This window comes from Lissotriton helveticus, chromosome 4_1 (assembly GCF_964261635.1).
Source record: "Lissotriton helveticus chromosome 4_1, aLisHel1.1, whole genome shotgun sequence".
NCBI lineage: Eukaryota > Metazoa > Chordata > Amphibia > Caudata > Salamandridae > Lissotriton > Lissotriton helveticus.
Genome location: NC_136063.1, coordinates 1,454,372,877 through 1,454,385,440, shown reverse-complemented (window position 1 = coordinate 1,454,385,440; position 12,564 = coordinate 1,454,372,877). Strand labels below are relative to the sequence as shown.

At 48.5% G+C, this 12,564-nt stretch overlaps 1 protein-coding gene across 4 annotated transcripts in view; it reads right to left on the bottom strand.

Annotated features, from left to right (window-relative positions):
* The window catches only part of RIPK1 (receptor interacting serine/threonine kinase 1), a 225,027-nt gene that overhangs the window by 1,336 nt on the left and 211,127 nt on the right, over nt 1-12,564 (bottom strand). The window lies entirely within an intron of this gene.

Here is a 12,564-nt window from a genome sequence, read left to right as displayed (position 1 = left end):
AGCCAAAAAAAAACAGATTTTTTAAAATGAAAAGCTTAAATAGGAATGCGGACACAACACATACCAAAACATAAATATGTACCAATATCATGCTGCTAGTTTATCCATACCGCCAATTCTTATTTTACATAATTTAATATATGTGTTGCTCTTTTCTTTGGTGTGTTGTTAACATATTCTCCCTATCAATTTTTCTTCAGATGCCAATTTCTTCTATTAAAATAGACTTCTTTTTATAAAATCTTTTTTGGAGCGGGGGAGTCTGGGGCAATAGGTGGGCCATATACCACCGTGTCTCATGAGACAGCAACAGGTTTTCCTAGTCTGGCAGTTACCTAACCTTGCAATGCTTGGACAGAGGGGCTACCAGTCTCATCTGAGATGCTGATTGGGCTAGTCACTGAGGCATTATGAACAGGAAGGGTTTGATTCATAAGGCATTATTCCCCCACACTTTTAATAAACTCCACTCCAAGAAAAAATAGTCTTTTAAAAAAAATTTCTGCACGGCAGAAGATATGGTCCAGGTTTCCAAAGCTGGACAAATGATTTGAGACTCAGACTTGATGGTATAAGCTCAAAAACATGGCGCTGTAGCTCACACGAATTCTATGAGGAATAGCACCATCTTAACCCGCATTAACGTCTATGGCTAACTATGCACAGAGAATATACCAGAGTTGTTTTGCAAATCAAGAGAACTTACGGTTTTCTCCAGAAAAGATGACAGCAGGACAAAGTTGAATTTGCGTGCATTACAGCATGCTGACATAGGACACTAAACTCCTCGAAGAAGAGCTGCAGGAAGCATTTCTCGGAGTGTGAGAGAATAGAGAGAAGGGACCCCTTTCAAAGTTTAAATCAAAACACTATCTTTTAGGTCTATTAAGCATAACTTTCTATACTCCTCTGAGCCGCATCTTAAAGGGCGGACTATGGCTGCAGCTCAGTAAGCCTCTCCATCAGAAGCTGTGGGCAGTAAGTGTTCCTAGGCCACCATGACCTTAGCATTGCGAACAGCATAAGTGTTTGACATGCTCATTAAGTATTTTTTGTTGTCAAAATTCTGTTTATTGAGCGTCATAAGCCAAAATGAATACAGTAGGGGGTGTAGGGTCCGGGTTCAAGGAATATTCACTTAATTAGAGCCCAGTGTCATACGTCCCAGAGTCCATACAACCCCCCTGTTAATAATATAGAGGATGCTAATTTTGGGGCAACAAGCCTTGAGGGGGGACCCTCAGTAATGAACAGAAATTCAAAGAGAAAAACTCCCCCCCCACTCTCCCCCACCCCTGGTGGTGGTGGTGATGATGTCACATGATGAAGTAGTGGGCAGGAGAGGAACAGCTACAAAGCAGGGTGGCAGGCGTGGGGCTCTATTTGGTCAAGATGTGAGGGCTGCGCCAACTAAATTCCAACTCAGGACAGGCTAGAGCTGGAAGACGTGCATGGCCCTTACAGAGGATGGACAAACTGCAGAGGGCAAACCAAGAGATAGATAGGTTACTAATGGACCCTATTTATGTTTAAAAGCTTTGTAATCATCTCGGAAGATGTCTGCAAGACGTTCCATAGAGAGGATTCTCCACAGGCAGACATGCCACAGCGACGTAGCTGGTGTGTCCTTCTTTTTCCATGCAGCTGCTATTGTGAGTTTCACCGCCCGTAGACATGTCCACATGATCGCCTTATCGGCTTTCCTTTGGTGTTCCAACGCCAGGTCTCTAATGCCCAGTAGAGCCCCCTCAATGGTGGTCGGGATTCGGTATCCCAGCATATCTTTGAGATGAGAGAGTATTTCTTCCCAGAAAGGCCGAATAGCTGGGCAGTCCCACCAGATGTGGCGGAAATCCCCCTGTAGGCCACATCCTCACCACCAGAGATCTGAAGTGTCAGGGAAGATCCGTCGGAGCTTAGTAGGGTAAAGGTACCAGTCCAGCAATGTCTTATAGTGAGCTTCTCTCAGGGCCACCGATTTGTTGTGTCTAGTGATGTCGGCTCATACATGTTTCCATTCCTCCTCAGTGATATCGCGCCCTAGAACCCGTTCCCAGAAGGACATGTAGCGCACCAGGGGTGCGTGTAATGCAGTCTATAACATGGTGTAGAGTGAGGAGATGACGCCTTTCATGGAACCTGCCTTATGAACCGCCATTTTTTCCATAGCGGTTAGTTCTCTAGTCGCGGCCTCTCTGAAGTGTGGGAGTGTGACCCAGTGTTTAAGCTGGAGGTAGTGGTAGTGTTTGCTGTGGGGGACTAAAAATTATCTTTTGCAGTTTTCGAATGTCAGGATATCATAATTATGAAATAGGTCAGAAAGCTTTAGGCACCCCCCTCCTTCCAGCAGTTAAAGGGCCCTTCACGGAGTGCCGGTGGGAATGTCGGGTTAAAGTGAATTGGGGTATACGGGGAATGAAATTAGGTCCACCCCTCCCTCCTTGTGACCTGGTCCCAGATTGTCAGAGTAAAGCGAGCGGGAGTGCTTATGTAGGCGTTCGTAAGCTGATCTTTGTTTGACTTCCAAAGGACATCCCAAATGGTGCGCCCCACATTCGACCTGTTCATGTGGAGTCAGTGCTTGTCGGACTCACGTGCGGACCATTCGGTCACCACTCGTAGCTGTGCCGCTTGAAAGTATAATGTGAAGTCCGGTAAAGCTACCCCTCCTAGTTCCTCGGCCGTCTCTGTACGTGAAAAGGAAGACGAGCCCCCCCCCCATGCCAAATGAATTTAGTGACTAGTGAGCGCAAGCGGAGCAGTAAGTCTCGGTTATGTTCACTAGGTAAGGCTTGAAATAAATATAGGAGTTTTGGTTGGACCGTCATCTTAACAGCGTTCATCCGCCCAAGCCAGGAAACATGAAGGGGCTTTCATCTCTTAAAGTCCTGTTGCAACTGAGTCACCAGGGAGGGGAAGTTAGCCCTGTATAGATCCCCAAGTCTGGGCGTGAGGTGGACCCCCAAGTAAAGGAGAGTGTTTAGCCCATTGCAGGGACGTCTGACCTCTCAGTCTTGTCGCTTCCATGGCTGGGAGCGTGAGATTTAGTTTGGAGGATTTGGACAAGTTTACCTCAAATCCCACCACCTGTTCAAAGTGTTTCAGCTCCTCCTGCACTGCCCAGAGTGAGGAGGCTGGCTTTGTAAGTGTGAGTAGGATGTCATTGGCAAAAAGGGACGCTTTGCGATCTATACCGCTGAAGTGTATTCCCCGAATCTCCACGTTAGCCCGGAATCGCACAGCAAGCGGTTCGATGCTGAGGGCGAATAAGAGGGGGGAAAAGCGGGCATCTCTGCCGAGTGCCTCTGCTAAGAACGAAGGGGAGTGATGAACATCCGTTGACCATAACGCGGGAGCATGGGAGGTGGTAGTTGGCCTTGACCATGTTGATGAATGTGTCCCCAAAGCCAAATATCCGCATGGCAAGGAAGAGGAACGACCAGTCCATCCTGTCGAAGGCCTTTTCCGCATCAAGACACACCGAGATTGCTGGAAGTTTAAATTTAGTCGCTTTCTCAATAAGATGTATGGTGCGGCGGATATTATCATGTGTTTGCCTTCCCTTTATAAAGTCTGATTGATCAGGGTGGAATAGTTTGGGCATCAAATCTTCCAGCCTAGCGGCTAAGATCGCGGAATAGTGCTTCGCATCAAGATTGCGAAGAGTTATGAGCCTATATGAGGCACAGAGTTGGGGGTCCTTCCCTGGCTTGAAAATGACAGATATCGCCGCTTTGCCATTGAAATCGAGACACAAGAGTCTACTGCTATCACCAGGAGTAGCTCAGTGAGGTGGGGGTGATTTCAGACATGTAGCATTTATAAAATGGTGCAGTGAAGCCGTCAAGTCTGGGGGCTTTATGAAGTTTAAGTCTCGAAATGGCTTGCTTCACCTCTTCTGAAGTGATGGAAGCATCTAAGGAGCTCGCGATCATGGGGGAGATATGGGGAAGGGTCACTGAGCCAAGATATTGCTGTTGTAAGTTCACATCCGGAGTTGTACCTTGATAGAGTTTCCCAGAGAAGTCGCCAAAGATGTTGGCTTTAGTGACATCACTATGAACGAGCTAACCTCCCTGATCCAGGATACCCCTAATAAATTTGCATTCCCTTTTTACTCTGAGCTGGCGTGCTAAGTGTGGACCCACCTTCTTGCCTTGTGCGTAGGATGTCTGACACAACTTCAGCAGTGTGTACTCAGCTCTACTGTTGTAAATGGAGCGTAATTTGCCCCATATCGCAGTATGTTGCCGCTGCAATGTCCACGTGGGTGAGGCCTTTTGTTCTTTTTCAACTGCTTCTAACTCCCCTTCAAGGTCAACGTGTTCCTTCGCCCTCTGTTTATTTAGGACCATGTTAAGTTGGATGTAATAACCCCGAAGCACTGCCTTAAAGGCGTCCCAATTGTTCTGTGGGGATGTAGCCTACGGGTTATTGAGTGTAAAGTATTCCGCGATAGACGCCCTCAATTCCTCGCATAGAGTCTTGTCACATGTAATCGCTGTCGGGAAGTACCACCGCAATGTGTTAGATTTGGGCCAGCTCCAGGTCAAACTAATGGTGATCAGGCTTTGATCTGATACTGAAATCGGCAGAATCTGCGCTGCCTGCAGAGGCCCCACTAATGCCTGACCAATGATAATATAGTCGATCATAGAGTACGTCTGGTGGACGTGTGAGTAGTATGTGGTCTTTGGTGGTGGGGTGTAACAACCGCCAAGCATCGCAGAGGCTTAGTGTGAGCATTTTCTGTTTGACCCCTTTGGAGAAGGTATTGGTGGTCGCTCTGGTGGCGTGCGAGCTGTCGAGTGTCTTGTGCCGTGTCAGATTGAAGTCTCCCAGCAAGATCACTGGCCCTTCCACAAACATGCTTATAAAGTCCAGTGCCTTAGATAAGAATGTTGACTGGCCCGAGTTGGGTGCATAGAGAGAGATGAATGTGCATAGGGTGCCCCTCAACTTCCCCCTGACAATCATTATTCTCCCTTCCGGTCTGTCTTGGTGGCTTCAGGTTCGAACTTGGTTGTGCTATGGAAGAGCAGAGCCACTCCATTGTGTTTGGTACCAGCGGATGACTTATATATTAAGGGATATGATTTGTGTCGTAGCCTAGTGTCCTCGGACCTCTTGAGATGAGTTTCTTGGAGGGCTACCACCTCGAACCTGCGGTCCGTGAGGTATTTGCAGATTCTCTGTTGTTTCTGGGGGGAGTTCAGCCCCTTAACATTCCAGGATGCTACTGAAACCATTGGCAAGACCGACCTTCCTCCTTCCCCATGTGAATCATCTCTCCATTACGTGTGTGACTGCGGCCGACCCTGTTAGAAAAAGATCTCCCTCCCTGGAAACCACATGTTTCGCTGTGCCCCCACTGCTCATGCTGTAGGACCTTAAAGAAGCCAGAAATCAGTGAAACCCGTTCCCCACCACCAGGATCCCTCCCCCAGAAAAGCAAAACACCAACATCCTCCCCACAAAATGAGCCAGACGACCAACTGGCCTTCGGCTCGAAATTCTTCCAAAAAAGAGAGAAGAATTCTGGGTGGTACGGACAAGGCCCGCAACCCCGACTGCCGTGCTGTAGAAATCTAGGGAGCAGTTCAATAAGAATATAAAACCTCAGTGTTCAAGTCAATCGGCTGCCATGTCTCGTATACCAGGCAAGCTAACGTGTCCATCCGTCGGCTTCAGAGCTTCGGTACATCACAGTTCCACAGGGTTGCAAGTAGGCTAGAGACCCTGAAAGCCAGAGGTGCTATAGAAAACTACTCTCCAGGTGCCGTCCACTCATAGCTTATCGAGATCTCGTGACCGTTTGCCAGGGCCTGGAGCCCCTCCGGGGCTGCTTCGTGTCATTTGAGGAGCCAGCAGTGTTTCCGTCCTCTGGGGGTGGGAGGCCCAGAATACGAAGGCCACCATGAAGGTTGGTCACATGGTGCGCCTTGTTTTTGCATTCAAACGCAAGCCCAAAAGGGAATGTCCAGCAATAACGTATGTTTTAGTCTCATAGTTTTGCAGTGACTGGTCTCAGCAGCTGTCGACGCGTCAGTGTAAAATTATCTAGATCCTGGAAGAGGGCACATTTGTAGCCTTGGAATGACGTCTCCTCCTTTTTCCTTGCTGCACTCAAGATGGCCTCCTTTGTTTTAAAAGAGTGAATCTATACCAAGATATCTCGATGCCTCCTGTGTTGCCCAGTTTGTGGGGTCCCCACTCGGTGGACTCGATCCAGTTGGAGTTTCAGTTGGTGAGGAGCTAGAAGTTCCGCAAAGAGACCCACCACAAATGCCTCCAGGTCAGGGCCCTCCGCGCCTTCTTCCAAATCTCGAATACATATATTCTCCCGTAGGGTTCTGTTCTCCAAGTCTTCCGCTTTCAGTACTGCTTGCTGGAGCTGGGCCTGTAGGGTTTGCAGAGAATCCTGCAGTTTAGTGGTGCGAGCCTCCAGGTCCTGCGCCTGTTCCTCCACCTCCAACACTCTGGTTCCGACAGCATCCACATCTTGTCGTAGAGCCGTCATTTTTTCAGTGAGATCAACCTTGAGTTGGTCCATGGAGGACCGCAGGTCTTGTTTAATTTCTAGACACAGTTTGGTTTTAAAATCACGAGGGTGGCTACCAGATCCTCCCGGGTAAGTGCCATGTTCTGCAGGTGGTCGGTCTTCGTGGGCGAGGAGCCTTTTTCCGGTGCTGCAAAGTAGCGGGAGACTTTGTTTGGAGCCTTCTTGGGAGGCATAGGGACAGAGCCCTGCACAGCGTGGGATCAATTGCCCAGTGACCTTCCTAGGACGAGGGAACAGGGAAACGGGTGGTGCTCACGTAGGTCTCCTCGTGTTGGGGTCAGGCCTCTGCTCGGTGGTAAAGTCAGGCAGCCATCTTAGGGTCAGGCAACGCTAAGCACGGCACATCAAGGAGTTAGATACCTTCAGGCGCCTCGTCCCCGCATAGTCCGGGTGGTACAAGGGGAAGAAGCAGCGCTTACCGCGTTCCTTCTGCTGTCCACATTACAAAACTGGCGATGTTCCCCAGTGTGTCCATCTATTCGCCCGCCATCTTTATATCAGGCATAGCTCCTGGAGGCAGACTCACCCTGGGCTCACCATGCACAGCAATCGGCAGAGGGAAAAGAGACTGACCCGAGTGCAGAGTCTTCACATAGGCGCAATAAAAGTGACCACCGCCACTGTGATCAGCTTATGGAGCGGTCAATGCCAAATCCGGTCCTCCTCGATCGCGCTGCCGGCTCCCGGTGACTGGAGGTCTTCATCCGTGCATTCCTGGAAGGAGCTGAGTGAGGTAGGTGGCATTAGCGCCTTCCCACAGGGTTGCAAGGCCTGGGGGTCCCCAGCACCATCCGAGTTGCACGCCGATTCCGCCGCACGTCCGCAGGTCAGCCCGGCAGGCCTGTAGGACGTCCAGCGTGTGTCACTACACCATCTTGGAAGCGGCCTCAGCTCTCTGTCGCTCCCGACTCGCGGCCAGGTATCAGGTCCAGCTACCAATTTGCAGGTACTCTGGAGGATTCCAAGTCAGCTCAGGATACTGCTGGTTGCAGGCATTCGGTTTTCTGCTCTCTGCACGCCTCAGAGATAGTTTGTGGCAGTTGTTGGGGTCCTTACTTGGCCACACCCTCCTCATTAAGTATTTTGAGGCATTTTATGCAGCAATGCAAACAAGAGCAGAATCTTTTGAGGTAATGAACTAATGAAGCTCATGTTATGTTTCTGGTCTGACACTAACTTTAACCATGTACATCCCACAGCTTCTGCAACCAGGTCTTCAGAGGTAGCAATGCACTAGTTAGTGCTTACAAAGCCAAATCCATCCCTTACAGCCAGTTCTTCGCGCTTATTGGGTCAAGGGTCATAACCACATCCCTGGAAGAAATGAAGGGAAATCTTTCATTAATTATAACATTTTCTTTTCCCTTTTGCAGGAATCGAAGCCAGGTCCATAAGACAGTACTTCACTCTTGAAATCCTGAAGGCTCTCCCTGCGCAGCTCCACCGTTGTGGGACTGCCAATAGCGCCGCTCGAGCTCCTTGCTAGGTAGGTGTTCAAAGCCCTTCTCCACACGCAGGCTCCTGAGCGCCCCTCATCCCAGGTGGTCTAGTGGAAGAGCCTGCTCTTCTACTAGTCGGCTCTGCGTGTCATTTTTTTCTGTTTTCTTTCTGTTTGCCTCTTTTTCCTGTTTGCTTCTGTTTTCCGTTTTGCCTCTCTTTTTCTGTTTGCCTTTCTTTTCCTCTGCTTCTCCTCTTTTTGTTTCCTGCCCTTCCCTTTGCCTTCTTTTCCCTCGGCTCCCCGCCACTGCTGCCCCCACGGCCCCTGCCCCGTAGCGTGCTGCTCCCACCTACCAGCTGCTACCCCATCTACTACTTAATGGGGGCTGACGCAGGCATGCCGAAGGCACGCCAAAGGTAAGCCCATCTCCCACACGGCTGCACCACGGACCCTGGTCCCCCTCTCCCCGCCAGTACAACCCCAGCATTCTCCACGCACTCAACCCTGGACGCAACAACAACTGCCAGTTCTCAACGCTGATCAATACCCAAGGCCCAATCTCCTGTCACTGCTGCTGCACCTTCACCCACCTCCAGACCCTGGCAACTACTCCCAACATGTTGGACGCCACCGCACACAAGCCACTGAGCTGCATCCTCCTAAACGTACGCTCCCTGCACAGACATGGCGTAGAAATCTGGGACCCCCCCAACACTCAGGAGCCCGACTTTGCCTTCCTCACAGAGACCTGGACCAATGCCAGCTCCAAACCCAACATTGCAACTGCCATACCCGACGGATACAAGATCCTGAGGAAAGGCCGCCCCAACTGCCCAGCAGGAGGAGGCCTCACCATCGTCGACAGGAGCTCCCTCCGACTCACAACAACAAACTCTGACAACGCCTCGCCCCCCCCCCCATGGAACACATCCACTTCCAGATCCAGCCCAACCCCAGAATGACGCTCTGCGGTGCCCTCGCCTACAGACCACCTGGACCCCGCACCCTCTTCACCAACGTTATTGCAGACCACATCGCACCCCATGACCTCGCCTCAACGGACTACATACTTCTCGGAGACCTGGACAACCACAGTGATCCCAACACAACCGGCCTCCTGGAGAATCACACCAACATAGGATTGAACCAACTTGTCTCCACCCCCACTCACACAGCAGGGCACACACTCGACCCCATCTTCACCGGAGAAAGCAACACTCGCTTCAGCCACACCACGGAACTGTTCTGGACAGACCACCACTGCATCCACTTCTCCTTAACAAAGCCCACCGCTCACAAGCGCACATACCGCCTCCCAAGCAGAAGCTGGAATCAAGTCTCTGAAGAACACCTCACCTACGACCTCACCTGCACTCCGCCCCTAACTGCAACAGACACCAACACAGCGGCAAGCAACCTAAAACCAATGGATCGCCAACTGCGCCAACACCCTTGCCCCCCTCAAGAACACCATGAGACGACACAACAAGAAAACCAACTGGTTCACCACGATCTCCGCAAATTCAAGTCTCCTGCCGACAATTAGAGAAGAAGTGGAAAACTTCAAAACCCCAGAAGCACACTCCGACTACAAAGCGGTCATCACAGCACATCACCAATTCATCAAATCAACAAAGAAAAACGTCATTCAAGAAACAATCCTCTCCAGTGCCTCTTGCTTCGAAATAACGTCATTTCACTTTTATTTTTATTAAAAAGCTTTAGCATTGAAAAGGGTGGGTTATTACTCTCAACGAAGGCTGGAACAATCTGCAGGGATCAATGTGCACTGAAACAACCGGTGAAACTCTTGAAAATGACTGCTGCAACATTTAAGATTAAGGGTTGGCTATCCAACACTGTACCAGCTTTGCACAGAGAATAAAGAGCCCCGTCTCTGCTCAAAACATTTTCAATCCATGAACAATGATGTTTTAACACAACAGTCTGAAAGTGGGACATGGCATTTTAAACTCTACACTCTCCTCTAGATGCCACCAGTGCAACTGAGAAAGGTCATTAGAGAAGCACAAGCGGAACAGACAGATAAACCCTTAACAAAAACTTCAATTACCATATAAAAATCATACTTAGGGACTGGAATCAGGTGTCTGATCTTCTGAAAAAAATGCAACTGAATATTGGCCAATGTAAGAACAAATTTGATAGGTTTGGTTTGGTAAATGTGAGCTGGGTACATGAACCTCAATGACTTAGCTTTATTAGACCAAGATGCTGAAGCGGTTACACAAATAAATTGAACAGCAAGGAGAAGAAAACCACCACATGTGAGCACATGTGATGAAAGGTATGTGGCCTATCCTTTTCTGATACCAGAGACCATGAATCTGAAGACTTCTGAATGGAATTCACAGACGCAATTCCCTGGGCACCCACACACTCGATGGTGAAAGATGGAACTAGAATCTCACTAAGAAATGTTCCTACAACAATCCAGAATTGAGTCCTGAATGGACGATAACTAGATAGGATCGGTTTGGAGATCCAATGCCTGATTATATGCAGGGGCTAGCTTTTCTTTGGGCACTCAAATTCAAAGTCTTGATTGTGGGAGCTGCATGTATCCTGAATGCTTATAAGCCTAATGTCGTATTAAACTCAGAGGAATCAATTTTGCCCCTTACTTGAAATGTTTGCCCTAATATCTTCAAAGGAAACGAAGCGTCAACCTATTTGTTAGCATGTAACCCATCATAGACCCCAGGTCCTTTCTCTGTTGCAGAGGGCAACGTCATTCCCTTTTTAAGATGGCTAATTATTGGCCTTTATAAAACATTGTAAAGTTGGATTACGGTAAGTTTATGCTTGCACAGAGACAGGCTACCGGAGCAGGAGACTGGATGTTTGTCCCTTCCCTCCTTGGGCATAGGTCTGAAGCTGGGGAGATAGCAGTGGAAACCAATGACACCTTGGACAGGCACTTTGACAATGGTCTGGAGTGAAGAAAGTGTGTTGCACCAATATAAATGCTGGAAAGCAAATAAGGTGTTGTTCATGGGGTGAGTAAGCCAAGCTGGCCTCTGTACTTTTGGAGACTGAGACAGAAGGTTCTAGCCCCATGATGTCACAGATGACACAAGCTTGGGTGAGACCAGTACGTAAAACTTTAATGTGCTAGCGCATGCAAACACAGGAATGCACATATTCGGTCTGTACAAATGCCATTTAGCACAATAAAGAAAGACAGAAAAAAGAGCAAAAGGAATTGCTTTCTGTATGAAATGACTATAGGAGATATAGAACTGAATACGACAAGCAGTGTGATGACAGAGTGTACTTTTCAGATGTAAAATAGTATCCTATGAATTCCAAAAGAAGTAATAGTTGAAATGTGGAATGATGCACCAAACACTCAACAGCATGAGATGAGTGAGAAATAATCCTTTGGGTAGAGAAAAAGTCCATTCAGTCTAGATTCAAACAAAATTGGTAACAACAGATCTTGCATACTGAACAAGGAACTCTCAATTAAAGGGGAGAACTGAGACACAATGAGAGTTAGAATTAACTGTAAGTGCTATGATTATCTTGCCAACATTTATCAAAAGTGATCATTAACCTGATACAAGCAACCTAAAATCTGTAACCTAAGTAGTGAACACGATGCAAAACTACTATGACATGTACAACTGGGGATTAAACATGTGTATTGAATATGCTACTTACCAGTATACATCTGTTCTTGGCATGTAGGGCTGCTGACATTCATATCTATAGCATAGATCGCCGCCTAGTGTTGGGTCCGGATGATTGCACATTGTTGTCCTGGAAGAGTCTTCGAAGTATCACGAGATAGGTGGCTCCTCCCCTGGACTACAGTGCGCATGGGCATCAACTCCATCCCCAGATTGTTTTTAGCCATTGTGGCGAAGATGGAGTGTCACTGTGTGAGCGATGGCCATGCTAAGAGTAAGTGTAAATTCTGCAGCCGCTACAGGCGCCGGGGAGGAGGGCGGGCGATATGAATGTCAGCAGCCCTACATGCCAAGAACAGATGCATAGTGGTAAGTAGCATATTCAGTTCGAGGCATGTGGGCTGCTGAATTCATATCTATAGCATAGAATAAATAGCAGTCCCTCCATTAACGGCGTCCGCCTGTGCCAGCTGCAGACGTTTGAAAAAGTGTCTTAAGAACAGCCTGCCCTACAGCTGCTTGGAGTGCACATCTACACAGGAGTGTTTAGTAAATGTGTGTGGTGTAGACCATGTGGCTGCTCTATAAATGTCTTCCAAAGGGATATTAGCAAGGAAAGCCATGGAGGCCCCCAGCTTACGGGTGGAGTGGGCCCTGGGGGGGACCGTTAAAGTGCGCTTAGCCTTGTGATAGCAAATCTGAATACACTTAACGATCCACCTGGCTATACCTGCTTTGGAAATGGGGTTGCCTTTGTGCTGGGCTGAAAAGGCAACAAAGAGTTGTTGTGTCTTCCTAAATTCCTTGGTCCTATTGATGTAATACATCAAGGCTCGTTTGACATCAAGAGTGTGGAGCATTCTTTCAGCTACTGTCTCTGGGTTCTGAAAGAACGCGGGCAGTTCAAT